We start from the raw sequence: 15304 nt of genomic DNA, 5'->3' as shown, positions 1-15304 counted from the left end.
TCCCAGATGCCATTTTTTTTTAGAAACTTAATGGAGCCTCCTTGTAACTTTACCAAGGCTTTATTTGCGTCATAATTTATGAAGTTCTTCTTAAAAGCCCGCTTAACCAAGTCTCCTATTCACTTAAAATCCAACCTTGATATTTTACCGTGTTTAACTTAGGCTTGGGCCTTTTAAAGGTCCACTAACACATTTAAACACAATTCCAATATTCAGAACACCAAAATTTCAAAATTTACCAAAAATCACAGAAACCCGGAAAATCCCGAAAATCAGGGCGTTACAACTCTACCCCCCTTAAAAAAAATTCGGCCTCGAAATTTACCTGATCCAAATAATTGAGGGTATTGTTGACGCATAGTCTCTTCTGACTCCCAAGTAGCCTCTTCCCTTCCATGATTACACTACAGTACTTTCACCAACGGAACCGACTTTATTCTTAAAACTTTAACCTCTCGATCTAAAATTTGCACGGGTTCCTCCTCAATGATCAAATCAGTCTTTACTTCAATCTCCTCTACTAGCATAACAAGTGAAGGATCTGATTGATATTGTCTCAACATGGACACATGAAAGACGTCATGGATTCTGTCCAACTCCGGTGGTAACTCTAACTGATATGCTACTGGCCCTACCCGTTTAAGAACCCGATAAGGCCCTATAAACCGCGGACTCAGTTTGCCTTTCTTGCCCAACCTCAAGATCTTCTTCCAAGGTGAAACCTTCAAGAAAACCATATCCCCAACAACGAACTCAATCTCTTTAAGCTTTAGATCTGCATACGACTTATGTCTATCAGATGCCTCCTTTAATCGATCTCTTATCAACTTAACCTTACTTTCAGTATCTGCCACTAATTCTGGTCCAAGCACTTGTCGTTCACCCAACTCTGTCTAACACGTAGGCGTACGACATCTTCGCCCATAAAGTGCCTCATATGGAGCCATCTGAATACTTTCTTGGTAGCTATTGTTGTACGCAAACTCCACCAATGGCAAGTAGTCCTCCCAACTACCACGAAAGTCGATGATACAACCTCTTAACATATCCTCCAAAACTTGAATAATCCTTTCTGACTGTCCATCTGTCTGAGGGTGAAAAGCAGTACTAAAATCCAATCGTGTACCCAACGCCTCCTGCAACTTATGCCAGAACCGAGATGTAAACCAAGGGTCTCGATAAAAAATAATCGACACTGGCACCCCATGCAGTCGCACTATCTTCGCCACATATAACTTGGCCAACTTTTGCAGTAAGTAATTAGTACGAACAGGTATGAAATGGGCAGATTTCGTTAACTTATCCACAACTACCCACACAGAATCTTTCTTGGTGGGTGTCAAAAGTCCATAGTTACTCTCTCCTACTTCCATAGTGGAATTTTCACCGGTTGCAGTAATCCAGAAGGCAATTAGTGCTTGGCCTTAACTTGCTAGCACGTCAGACATTTCCCAACCAATTCAGTCACCTCTCGTTTTAGTCCAGGCCACCAGTACACCTCTCGCAGGTCTCGGTATAACTTATTTGCTTTAGGATGCATAGCACAAGTTCCACCATGAGCCTCTTTTAGAATTGACCGCCTCAATTCAGGGTCTTTCGGAATACAAACTCTTCCATGAAAGCACAGAACTCAGTCAGTATTCAGTCCAAAATCCCCATTCTCACCATTCTTAACTTGCCGAAACTGAAGAACTAATGAATCATCCTTCAATTGTTTTTCTTTAATCTGTTCAGTCCAAGTAGGCCTCACTTGCAATTCTGCCAACAGACTCCCATCGTCGAACAGACTCAAACGTGCAAACAAGGCTCTCAAATCAACAACAACCCTTCGACTCAAAGCATCAGCCACCACATTAGCCTTACCTGGGTGGTACTCAATCGAACAGTCATAATCCTTAAGCAACTCTATCTATCTTCGTTGCCTAAGGTTTAACTCCTTCTGAGTCAACAGATACTTTAGGCTCTTATAGTCTGTGTATATAATACACTTTTCTCTATATAAGTAATGTCTCTAGATTTTCAACACGAAGATCACTGCTGCTAGCTCTAAATCGTGTGTAGGGTAGTTCGCTTCATGAGCCTTAAGCTGTCGCGAAGCATAAACGACCACCTTACCCTCTTGCATCAGTACGCATCCTAACCCTACATGCGACGCATCGCTATACACAGTGAAGTCCTTCCTAGACACTGGTTGAATCAACACTGGCACCTCAGTTAATACCTTTTTCAACTGGTCAAAAGCTTTTTTCTATTTTTTAGTCTAGACAAATGCTACTCCTTTCCTTAATAGTTTCGTCAATGGTGCAGCAATCAGAGAAAATCCTTCTACAAACCTTACAGAATAGCTCGCGGACCGGAAAACTCCGAATTTCGATCATCGACTTGGTGGTTTCCATTCCAAAACGCCTCAATTTTACGAGGATCCACTCTAATTCCTTGGCGAAACCACATGACCTAGAAAAGTCACTTCTCGCAACCAGAATTCACACTTACTAAACTTCACATAAAGTTGCTTCTCTCTCAACACTTGCAACATAATACGTAGATGCTCATCATGTTTCTCCTCAGTTTCTGAATATACTAGAATATCATTGATAAAAACGACCACGAATCGGTCCAAGCAAGGTTGGAATACTCGATTCATCAGATCCATGAAAGTTGCAGGTGCGTTCATCAACCCAAATGGCATAACCAGAAACTCGTAATGATCATATCGAGTTTTGAATGCTGTTTTATGAATATCCACTTCCTTTACCCTTAACTGATGGTATCTAGTTCAAAGGTCAATCTTGGAAAATACCGAAGCTCCTCTAAGTTTGTCAAATAGATCGTCAATTCTAGGCAGTGGGTATTTGTTCTTTATCGTTAGTTTGTTCAACTAGTGATAATCGATGCACATACGCATCATCCCATCCTTTTTCTTCATAAACAGGACCGGTGCTCCCCACGGAGACACACTCGGTCTAATGAAGCCTCTATCCAACAACTCTTGGATTTGAGCTTTCAGTTCCGCTAACTCCTTTGGTGCCATCCTATAGGGTGTGATGGACACTAGAGCTGTTCCAGGCAGCAAATCGATTCCAAACTCGACTTCTCAATTCGGAGGTAATCTAGGAAGCTCTTCTGGGAAAACATCTCGAAATTCTCTAACAGTTCTAACTGTCTCCATAGTCAAATCTTCAGTTTTAGCTTGGCTTACAAAAGCCAAATATGCCTCGCATCCCTTACGCATCAGTTTCTCATCCCCCAAAGCCGATACTACATTGGACAAGTAATCTCTTCGTTTTCCAATAATCATTACCTCTTCATCCTCGATAGTCCTTAACACCATCCTCTTAGCTACACAATCCAGAGTTGCCCTATGCTTGGTCAACCAGTCCATCCCTAGGATCAAATTGAATTCTCTGAATGGTAACTCCATCAAGTCTCCACAGAAAATGTAATATCCTGATTTTGGGCCTAGTCGGAATAGTGGTTTCGTGACCACAAAATCCGAGATAGAAATAATTATTTTATGATTATTTTAAGGTCTATGATATGATTGCATGATTGTGTGAAAATTTCATGATGAAATTCTATGCCTAAAGTGCTTAAATTGAAAGTAGGGACTAAATCGAATAAGTTGCAAAATTTGCATCCCAGAAGTTTTTAGTATGAAATTGTTTTGGAATATTAATTAGGAGGTCTTAAATAGAAATTTGACCAATTTTAAGTTCATGGACAAAATTAGGACATGGAAGGAATTTTGAAAGTTTAGTAAGGAGGGCATTTTGGTCATTTGGATATTAAATGAAATAAAATGGGAAAAATAACACAAAATTGATCATCATCCTCCTTAGTTGCTGCGAATTCTCCCTCTCTCCATAGCTAGGGTTTCTTCAATTTTCAAGCTCCATAGTAAGTGATTCCAAGCCCGTTTTTAATGTTCTTTCGTTTTGGAATCCGGAAGCTCGATTAAGCTTATGCTAGTAATAATTTAACCTAGGGTTCACATTTGGAAAAATACCCATAGGTGAAATTTGTGTATTTTGATGTTTTATGATAGAATATGAGGTTTTAAATTATGTTAAATAACTTGTGCTACTCGGTTTTAAGTGAAAAGCGAGTAAAAGCAGCATAATCGGTAAAAATACCTATTGTTCATAACTATATGATAGAGTGAGAATTTGATGTTGTTGTAGAAGAAAAATGTTCAGCATATCATAAAATATAAGAATAAGGGCTGAAATTAAATTCCAGAGCCTAGGGGCAAAATTGTAATTTTGAAAAGTTAGGGGCAAAATGTAATTTTTCCATGATGTGATTTTGGATTGAAATAAATAGTATGAGTATTAAATGAGCTAAATGTGTTATTATAGATCAAGAAAGGCGAATTGATCTCGAGCAGGGAAGGAAAAAGTTTTGGACTAAATTGCAAAATTTCCACATTTTGCACCAAGGTAAGTTGTATGTAAATATTACAATAATTTCATGTACATTCTTATATTTCAGCCTATTATATAAATATACTAGCTGATGTTAAAATATAAATCGACTATTGGAAGAATGGAAATAAATATATAGGCGAGATCCGGTTGAACATTGGAGATCGAATGAAATAGAGGGCGTAGCTAGGTCACATGTATGATCTTTGAGTGCACATCATGTGTACAAGAAAGCTACTGAGACACCTGTAGTAGCTAGGTCACATGTGTGATACGAGATGTATCCCATGTAGACAAGAGAGCTACGTGAAAGATAAATGTAGCTAGGTGCATGCGTGATTCCAAGTGAAGGACACCATGTAGACAAGAGAGCTACGTGAAAGATAAATGTAGCTAGGTGCATGCGTGATTCCAAGTGAAGGACACCATGTAGACAAGAGAGCTACGAGACAAATCGGTTGGGTCACATGAGTGGTACTAAGTGTTCACCATGTGTACAAGAGAGCCGAACTAAGCGAGTATGATGGTGAAATTTGTCTTTGAAACCATTAAATATCGAGATTGATCCGAATTGTTCAGCAGGATGGTTTTGTGGTGATATTGTGGTTTGGACCTACACTTATGGTGAATGAAATGTGGTGAAAATGATTTGTGGTATATACATATATAAGATAAAATGAGGTTAGCATAAAGAATGTGTGAAAGAGTGAAATTAGCATTAAAAGCTGTTTTTAGATGGTAGCGATGGCGTGATTTTGAAAATCACCGAAAATAGGAGGAATATAATTAGAGGTTGAATGAGATGTGAAATTAAAGTTTAATGAGTCTACTTTCATATAAAAGAAACAGAGCAAGCAAAGGAATTCTATATTTTGAGATATTTGCAATTGTATGTGACTTGCTCGGGATGAATCGTGATCCCTGTTCCAACTTTGAAAAATCATTAAACATTGTACAAAGCAAATTAAAAATATAGTTTACATGCCTAAATTCCTTATTGAGACTATTTTTAAATGAAACAGACTTGAGGGTTGTTTGAATTGTGTACTGAGAGAAATTCAAATCCGTAAAATTTCCTGAATCTAGACTCATAAAGCTTTTGCTAATTTTTTCTATAATTTTTGGTTCAAATTGATTAGTACAGCTTTATTAGTTAAAGTTTCCCTGTTACACATTTCGATTGATCGACCTCTGTTCACTACAAATTGAATTTCTCTTAGTACACAATTCAAACAACCCTGATGTCTATTTCATTTAAAACTAGTCTCAATAAGGAATTTAGGCATGTAAACTATATTTCTTAATTTGCTTTGTACAATGTTTAATGATTTTTCAAAGTTGGAGCAGGGATCACGTATTCATCCTGAGCAAGTCACATACAATTGCAAATATCTCAAAATATAGAATTCCTTTGCTTGCTCTGTTTCTTTTATATGAAAGTAGACTCATTAAACTTTAATTTCACATCTCATTCAACCTCTAATTATATTTCTCCTATTTTCGGTGATTTTTCAAAATCACGTCACTTTACCATCTAAAAACAGCTTTTAATGCTAATTTCACTCTTTCACACATTCTTTATGCTAACCTCATTTTATCTTATATATGTATATACCACAAATCATTTTCACCACATTTCATTCACCATAAGTGTAGGTCCAAACCACAATATCACCACAAAACCATCCCGTTGAACAATTCGGATCAATCCTCGATATTTAATGGTTTCAAAGACACACCCCACCATCATACTTCGTTTAGTTCGGCTCTCTTGTACACATGGTGAACACTTAGTACCACTCATGCGACCCAACCGATTTGTCTCGTAGCTCTCTTGTCTACATGGTGTCCTTCACTTGGAATCACGCATGCGACCTAGCTACATTTATCTTTCACGTAGCTCTCTTGTCTACATGATGTCCTTCACTTGGAATCACGCATGCGACCTAGCTACATTTATCTTTCACGTAGCTCTCTTGTCTACATGGGATACATCTCGTATCACACATGTGACCTAGCTACTACAGGTGTCTCGTAGCTTTCTTGTACACATGATGTGCACTCAAGATCATACATGTGACCTAGCTACGCCCTCTATTTCATTCGATCTCTCAAATGTTCAACCGGATCTCTCTATATATTTATTTCCATTCTTCCAATAGTCGATTTATATTTTAACATCAGCTAGTATATTTATATAATAGGCTGAAATATAAGAATGTACATGAAATTATTGTAATATTTACATACAAACTTACCTTGGTGCAAAATGTGGAAATTTTGCAATTTAGTCCAAAACTTTTTCCTTCCCCTGCTCGAGATCAATTCGCGTCTTTCTTGATCTATAATAACACATTTAGCTCATTTAATACTCATACTATTTATTTCAATCCAAAATCACATCATGGAAAAATTACATTTTGCCCCTAACTTTTCAAAATTACAATTTTGCCCCTAGGCTCGGGAATTTAATTTCAGCCCTTATTCTTATATTTTATGATATGCTGAACATTTTTCTCTTCTACAACAACATCAAATTCTCACTCTATCATATAGTTATGAACAATAGGTATTTTTACCGATTATGCCGTTTTACTCGTTTTCACTTAAAACCGAGTAGCACAAGTTATTTAACATAATTTAAAACCTCATATTCTATCATAAAACATCAAAATACACAAATTTCACCTATGGGTATTTTTCCAAATGTGAACCCTAGGTTAAATTATTACTAGCATAAGCTTAATCGAGCTTCCGGGATTCCAAAAACGTAAAGAACATTAAAAACGGGGCTTGGAATCACTTACTATGGAGCTTGAAAATTGAAGAAACCCTAGCTATGGAGAGAGGAGAATTCAGCAGCAACTAAGGAGGATGATGATCAATTTTGTGTTATTTTTCCCATTTTATTTCATTTAATATCCAAATGACCAAAATGCCCTCCTTACTAAACTTTCAAAATTCCTTCCATGTCCTAATTTTGTCCATGAACTTAAAATTGGTCAAATTGCTATTTAAGACCTCCTAATTAATATTCCAAAACAATTTCATACTAAAACTTCGGGATGCAAATTTTGCAACTTATTCGATTTAGTCCCTACTTTCAATTTAAGCACTTTAGGCATAGAATTTCATCACGAAATTTTCACACAATCATGCAATCATATCATAGACCTTAAAATAATCATAAAATAATTATTTCTATCTCGGATTTTGTGGTCACGAAACCACTATTCCGACTAGGCCCAAAATCAGGATATTACAGAAAATCCTACCTTGAGTCTCTAATGGCACCTCCCTAAAGAGTTTCTCTACCTTAACCGAGTGACCTAAAGGACTTATCACTGTTACCCCACACACAGTCTCCTCGAAGTGTACACCCAATGCCCCAGAAATGTCACATGCAACATATGAATGAGTTGACTCCACATCTATCAGAGTAGTATAAGGTACGCCATAGATAAAAAACGTACCAGTTATGACATCAGGTGTGTCACCCTCCTCGCGGCGACGAGCAGCATATACCAAAGCTAGCTAACGAGCCTCAGCATTAACAACACCCCTGCCAGGTGCCTCACGTCCATGGCCATTGCCACCGCGACCTTGTCCACGACCTCTCGGCGGCGGTGGTCCACCTCGCGCTGGTTGCACAAGTTGTACAGCCCCTTGTTCAGCAACTTGAGTCTGGGCCTCCTAGGACAATCCCTGATCCTATGTTCCTTTGACCCACAATGAAGACAAGCCCCAGTACGCTTCCAGCTTTCCCCCAGATGCACTCTGCCATAATCTCCACAAGCTTGTGGTCTAACTGTGTTCACCGGAACTACTCAAACTGGTTCCTCCATCCTAGCTCTCTTAACATTTCAGTTTGCAGCACTAGCTGGTCCAACCCTCCTAAATCAGTTTCGATCCCTATCGCGGTTCTTTCATTCAACTTGTTTCACCTCTTCGGCTATCTTAGCCTTCTCTACCAGTTCAACAAAATCGCGCTCTCTCTGCGGAGCTATCAGCACCCTTAACTCATCACTGAGGCCATCCTCAAAACAAACACTGCGCTCATATTCAATGGAGACAATGCCATTAGTGTACCGGCTCAATCGCAGAAACTCTGCCTCATATTCACCAACAGTCTTACTACCTTGGGTCAGGTTTAGGAATTCCTTTCTTCGTGCATCCACATAGCTAGCCCCGACATATTTCACCTTGAAGGACTGCTTGAACAACTCCCATGTTACCCTCTCAGCTGGGGTACCCTCTCTCACAGTGATCCACCACTGATACGCCTCGTCCTGCAGCAACGGCACCACTCTTTTTAACTTCTGCTCCACTGAGCAGTCCAGGTCTTCCATAATCTGCTCTGTGGCTTCCAGCCAGTACTCAGTCACATTTGGGGCTACTCCAGATACACCCCTAAAAACCTCCGCTCCGTTGGCTTGGAGTCGCTCAGAAATGGACCCCCTAGTCATGGGCCCGACATTAGCTCCGGCCACCCTTTCCAAAACTCTCAACATGGCCTGGAACAGAGCATCGTCCCCTGCGGCCCCATCATACGGCCCATTATCATCCACCGGTGTGGTCGTGCCTCACCAGCTGGCATGTGTTTAGAAGACGAAGATCCAGCTTGAGTATTACCTCAACCTCAACCACGGCATCTTTCCTGATCAACTCTCGTACTCATATCGATTTATCTTATTACGAATTTTATGACGTTAGTTTACTGTTTCAATTGTTTATTACAGAATATCTTATGAACAAATAAAGTTTCAGAGTTGTTCTCACGCAATCGCAGTTTAGCTACTGTCTCAGTTTTCTAGGGCTTAGTTTTCCCTACAGACTCAGTTTTGTAGCTTTAATACTACCTTATCTATAGTACTATATCTAAGGCTCAGTACTATCTACAGTATTATTTTCAAGATGCGATCAAGATATATAGAGCAGAAAGATACTTACAGACTTGGTACCAGGGATTCAGTATGCCACCTTATCAGATTTCAGACAAACTCAGAAGATTTAGGCCTTTTTAAAATTCATTTCTCAAACATTTGATTTAAAAAAACCAAATTTGAAAATTATCTCTTTTAACCAGAAAATTTGTTTTCAAAAGTTAAATTTTTCCAAAAATACCCTCTTTGGGCTTTAAATTTTTGAAAACCTTTTTGGACCCGATTCACAGCCGAGTTGTTGTAACCTGGCTCTGATACCACTAAATGTAACAGCACAAATCCAGCCTAGACGTTACAGCCAAATTCGGTGTGTCACATTACCTACCACTAACCTAGTTACCTAGTTTATTATAGTTTGGGTGAGCTTTGCAAAAGCCATTAATGAAGTTTTAAGAGAAATGTTCCGATTCACTAGTGTGAGTCCTATCCATTATCGATTGTTAAGGGTTTAGAAAAACGTGACTTTTTTTGCACTTTGAAGAGTTTCATTTCGAAGACGTTTGGTTGTCGTGTCAGTTTGTAACAAGTAATTTTTGATAAACCTAGAGTTAACCAATTTCAAGGTACCAATTTAAGTGATGTGAATCTCAAGTCGAAAACGATTTAAGTAATTTAAAAACCCAAAATAAAAATAATAGAGCGGCCTTATTACAACTTTAACCAAAATAGAAATAGTCAAAAATAAATGTGAAAATTAAAAAGGAAGCTACTTGAAACTTATTTAAAACCAGAAATTTAATCTTCATGGCCACTCTGAATCCCGCCCAGCTCTAAGTCCACCAACTAAGGCTCACCTGCAAGGATGGAAGAGAAAGGGGGTGAGTTTGAAAAACTCAGTATACGGAAAACCCATCCAAAGCCCAAGTCAACTCAAGCCCATTGGGCCTGAGCCCTATTCAGATAACAACGGGTACTAGGCCAAAGCCCTTTTCAGAATACGGTAAACTGGGCCTTAGCCCCTTTTCAGATAACAATATGGCTCGTAGGCCCACTCCAGAACAGAACAGACATATTCGTGTATGCAAGCCCAACCCAACCTATAACCAACCATTACACTCCACCCGTACCAGCCCTCCACTCCATGTGGGGAATAGCTCAACCCACCCAGCCCTACACTCCACAGTTGCAGCATAGCTGCTCAAATATCAGTAAGTTGAGGCAAAGCCTCCAGTACGTAGTCAAGCCACTTTCAGTACTTCCTCCATCAATAACCCAGTCCCATGCATCAGATAATAATAACATGGCATGCAGTAAATAGTAACAGTCAAACATGCATTCAGGTCAACCTTAACCCTAGGGGTATATCAGTAATTTTGCTCTTACGGGTAAAACAGTAAACTTTCCACCTATAAAGGTATTTCAGAATTTTTATCAGTTTTAAGGGTTCTCATAAATGTTACGGTCCTTACTAGCCCATTTGTCATCGCAGTAATTTATTTATCTCAATTTCACAATTTTAGCCATTGGGCCCTAAAACCCCTAATGGGCCCTACAGTGTCCATTAGCAATTTAAGCCCATCTAACTCAAGTTTTATGACCAGTTTACCGGTTTAAGCAGTTTTGATTCTACAGTCTGACAGATCATACTTATTGCCTATTTTTTTAAATTATATATTTTTATTATTTTTTTATTAACCCGTAGGGGCCCGTAAGCCCATTGGGCCCAGTTTTAGCCTATTGAGGCCCAATTACCGAAGTGCACGAAATTTCACACATGACTAACTTACCACTTTGCAATTTCAGATCTAATGATTTCTAAATGTCTTGTGAGCACTCGCACACTCACAAGCCCACGAAATGTCGAAATTTTGGCATTTCCACTTTTGCCGAATTGAACTATGAGATCGTGTTCGATACACACCTGTTTTTGCGACGATTGCTACTGAGATCCCTTACGATGTCCTACAATTGATTACCACAATTATTAGATTGCAACCACAACAACCAATCCCAATATTCAGCAACCCATATTCGAACCATGCCTCTAAAGCCTTTAGAATCTTACCTTTTTGTCGAAAACCGATGACTAAATCTAAGTCTAGTTGTTCCAAAGATCCAAACCTTCGATCAAACCTCTTGAAGACACTAATCACCAAAAGAAATCGTCAGTTAAAGACCCTTAAAGCCTTATGCCCAAATCGACAACCTCACTAGATTTTAGGGACTTCAGCTTTTCTAAATTATAAAATAAGACTAGATCTGAGGTGATGAGCACTTACCACTTATTCCTCTTTTATTTCTATGCAGATCTGATGCAAATCTATCCTCTAAACGATAGTGGAGATTGAATCCAGGAGATCCGAAGTTTCAGCTATGAGTCCCTAAATCTATGGTATTTTGGCTTTTTAAGTGATGGAGAAGATGATGATTTAAGGCTATAACTTTGAAGTAATGTTTCCGACAGATACTAAAGGTTTAGAGAAGATGAAAGTTGATCAAAAAGAACAAAAATAACTGAAGGATTTTGGCTTGGAGAAATCGGCACAAAAAGTGAGTTTTCGGGATTTCGGCTTTTATGGCAATCGGCTATGGAGGTTTTGTGGAGGATTGGATTGAAAGAGGAGGTGAGTAAGGTGATCAGAAGGTTTCGGCTAAAAGAAAAATTAAAAAGGAAGGAAAAAAATGGAGGAAAAAAGGCTGAAGAAGAAATCGGCACCAAGGAGAAGGAATTTGCGTTGTCGGCTTTTGTGAGAACTTAGAAAGGATGAATGGCAGTGAAAGCTTTCAGGTGACTAACCGTAATTCTCCAAGACAGAAAAAGAAAAGAACCTAACCCTAATATTAACTAAAACAATCGGCCCAATCTCCCTAAGGCCCTTGCCGAAATTCACTTAAGTGATCACATGCCCAGCACATGCCTAAAATTAAAAAGTAACCATATGCTTACCTTGAAACTTGAACCCTAGACCTTTAATTCCTTCCCAGACACCATTTTTTTTAGGAACTTAGTGGCGCCACCTTGCCACTTTACCAAGGCCTTATTTGCGTCACTTAACCAAGTCTCCGGTTCACTTAAAATCCAACCTTGATATTTTACCGTGTTTAACTTAGGCTTGGGCCTTCTAAAGGCCCACTAACACATTTAAACACAATTCCAATATTCGGAACACCAAAATTTCAAAATTTACCAAAAATCACAAAAACCCAGAAAATCCCGAATATCAGGGCATTACAGTCCGTGTATATAAAACTTTATGCGTAAATCTACATGTAAAAATTCTCAAAGTGTAAATATCCATGCATGAGTTTTCTGGAATCAATCTGTCGTACGCTAATCCACAATGATAATAATTTCTAAGACAATTCACATATTTGCTGCTGGCAAAATAGGTAACAATCCATCCTACATGAAATCAGTTGAAATGGGTCAGCGAAATCATTCTGCATTGTATCTTATAGCATGAGCGGTAGAAATGGAAGATTGTAACAATGCAGAAAGTGTACAAAATTTCAAGTTGTGCCAATGCAAGGGAGGACAGGAGTACGCCAGGAAGATGTGTGAACTATACTTGTGCAAGTGATGTTAAACAGGAGAATAGACCCATGAAGTTCTAACTTATAAATTCATAAACAGTATGTTATATTAGTAACTCACTAAGTTAATTTGAACTTACTTAGTTTTTATTATTATTTGTAGGTATAATGGTTTATATAAGAAGCTGAAGAGGGATCAAGCTAGAATTCATTCAAGCTTAAGAGAACTTGTGTTCTTACTTGTAACATGCATATAGTAGGGCAACCAAGAGGCTGAGCCTCAGGGTCATAATTCTTTTTGTAACTAAGTATGAACTGTAGTAGTTTATTTACAACGAAGAGAACTCGATTCAAAATATTAGAGCTATTATTGTTAATTTTTCATAAGTTCATCTATTAAGCTTTTTTTTTAGAAAAAAACTAGAAATTTATAGTTGTATTTTCATTTAGTAGGTCAGTGGATTAAACATGTTAAGATGTTACTGACAATATACAAACTAAGTTAAGTATGACAAAAGAAGGCATATTTGGCTTTTTTAAGTCATGTTAGTCGTACAATTTAGTTGTAAACTATTCATAGTTTGTTTTAGAGATGGCGTGACATTTTGTAACTAGACCCGTTGATTAGGTCGGGTATAGGGTGTTATAGTATTAAAGTATTAAATAGTGTTTATTGACTATGATTGATCACAATTGCTTCAGCAACGAATGTAACATCTTGTAATTCAGACTCGATAATAGAGTCAGGTTTTGAGGTTGGTTTTGTAAACATTAAAAGTTGGTTCTATAACCATTTCTAAAGCTCTGAAACCATTTCTAGGTCTTCTATTAGGAGTTGGTTTTGAAACCACTTCTAGGGTTTTATATATTTCCCAAAAATTCCTCGAGTGCTTCTTTACTCTGAGGTTTAAAGTCATTCATGTAACTTTCTTCAAGAAAAATAGCATGAATTGGCACTATAACAGTTTGCTCTCTCAGGTTACAAAACAAACCACTCTTTATTCCCTTTGGATATCTTACAAACATGCACAATTTTGTCTGCGAATCCAACACCCTCATATCTTTATCCTGTACATAGGTCGAGCATCCCAAATCCTTAAATGGTTTAGACTTGGCTCCCGTCATGCCACAATATGTATGGAGTTTTCGATACTGCCTTAGTTGGCATATCATTCAGAATATATCAAGTCGTTTGAACCACATATCCCCAAAAAGAGATTGGTAGCTTCGAATAACTTAACATTGAACGAACCATGTCTAACAACATTCAATTCCTTCTCTTTTCCATGTCATTATGTTGTACAACTCATGTTTCAATTGCTCAGTACTGTATGGCATAAACAAAGTTAAAAGAGATAAAAATTCAATTGCAAGATCTCCTAGATCGTAGCTTTATGTGTCCTAGTATATTGCCTTGGGGAGCTCCAATACTGTATGCTATTTTACCTAAATGACCAAAAAAATCATTATTTACGTAAATGACCCTGGTTCAAAAATAATCACCTAAATGACTTGAAATGAATAGTAAAATTGGGTTTTAGGGAGTATATGGTCGACACTGGTACAAAATCTGACATAATCATTGTCTTATGATTCTGTCAAGGATTAAAAAATTAATTTTTGGGGTTTTGGACACTAGATGGTTGGCACTCATGTATTTTTTTCAAATCGTATCATATCGATATACATTTAACAGTATTTAGAAAACAATAGGGTGTTGGGACACTGATGGCCGACACCCCTTTATCTGATAAAAAAAATTTTGGGTGATGGGACACTGATTGTAACAACTCGTTTTTAGTCAAATCAGAACAGTGGTTTCGGGGCCAAAAAGTTTAGGTCAAAATCTTTATTTTATTATTATTTTAATATCTACAGAATGATAGTATGATTGTGTGAAAATTTCGTTTAAATGCTCAATTTGATTAAAAAAAGGACTAAATTGCGTAAAGTGTAAAACTTCAGTTCTATTAGCTAAAGGTGTCTAATAGCTATAGACCCCTAAAGTGAAGGTCCTTATGTGGTAATTAGCCCATTAATTAGATGGTGGATGATATTGGCTTGGTATTTTTGAAATTTATAATAATTTTAAAGGTTAATTATGCAATTTAGTAATTAAAGTTAAAATAATTTAAACAACATGTGTCCATCTTCTTCATTTTAACATCCTTAACCGAAATCAACAAGGGAAGCCATAGCTATAGTTTGGCCAACCTACTTTCAATTGCATGTAAGTGATTTTTGTCCTATTTTTAATGATTTTTATGTTTTTGAGATCGTTGCAACTTAATCTAGCTAGCCCATGGACTAATTTGCAAAATTGTTAAAGGTTTAGGGTTTTGCCATTGATGAATATAGGTGTATTTTGATGTTGGATGAAAGAAAATGAATGTTTGTTGTTAGATAAATAATATTTGTATAGTAATTTTAGTAAAATTGTCAATTAGGGATTAAATTGAGAAA

The sequence above is a fragment of the Gossypium arboreum genome, chromosome 4 (genome assembly GCF_025698485.1).
Source record: "Gossypium arboreum isolate Shixiya-1 chromosome 4, ASM2569848v2, whole genome shotgun sequence".
Classification (NCBI taxonomy): Eukaryota; Viridiplantae; Streptophyta; class Magnoliopsida; order Malvales; family Malvaceae; genus Gossypium; species Gossypium arboreum.
Note: the sequence above shows the minus strand (reverse complement) of the source record.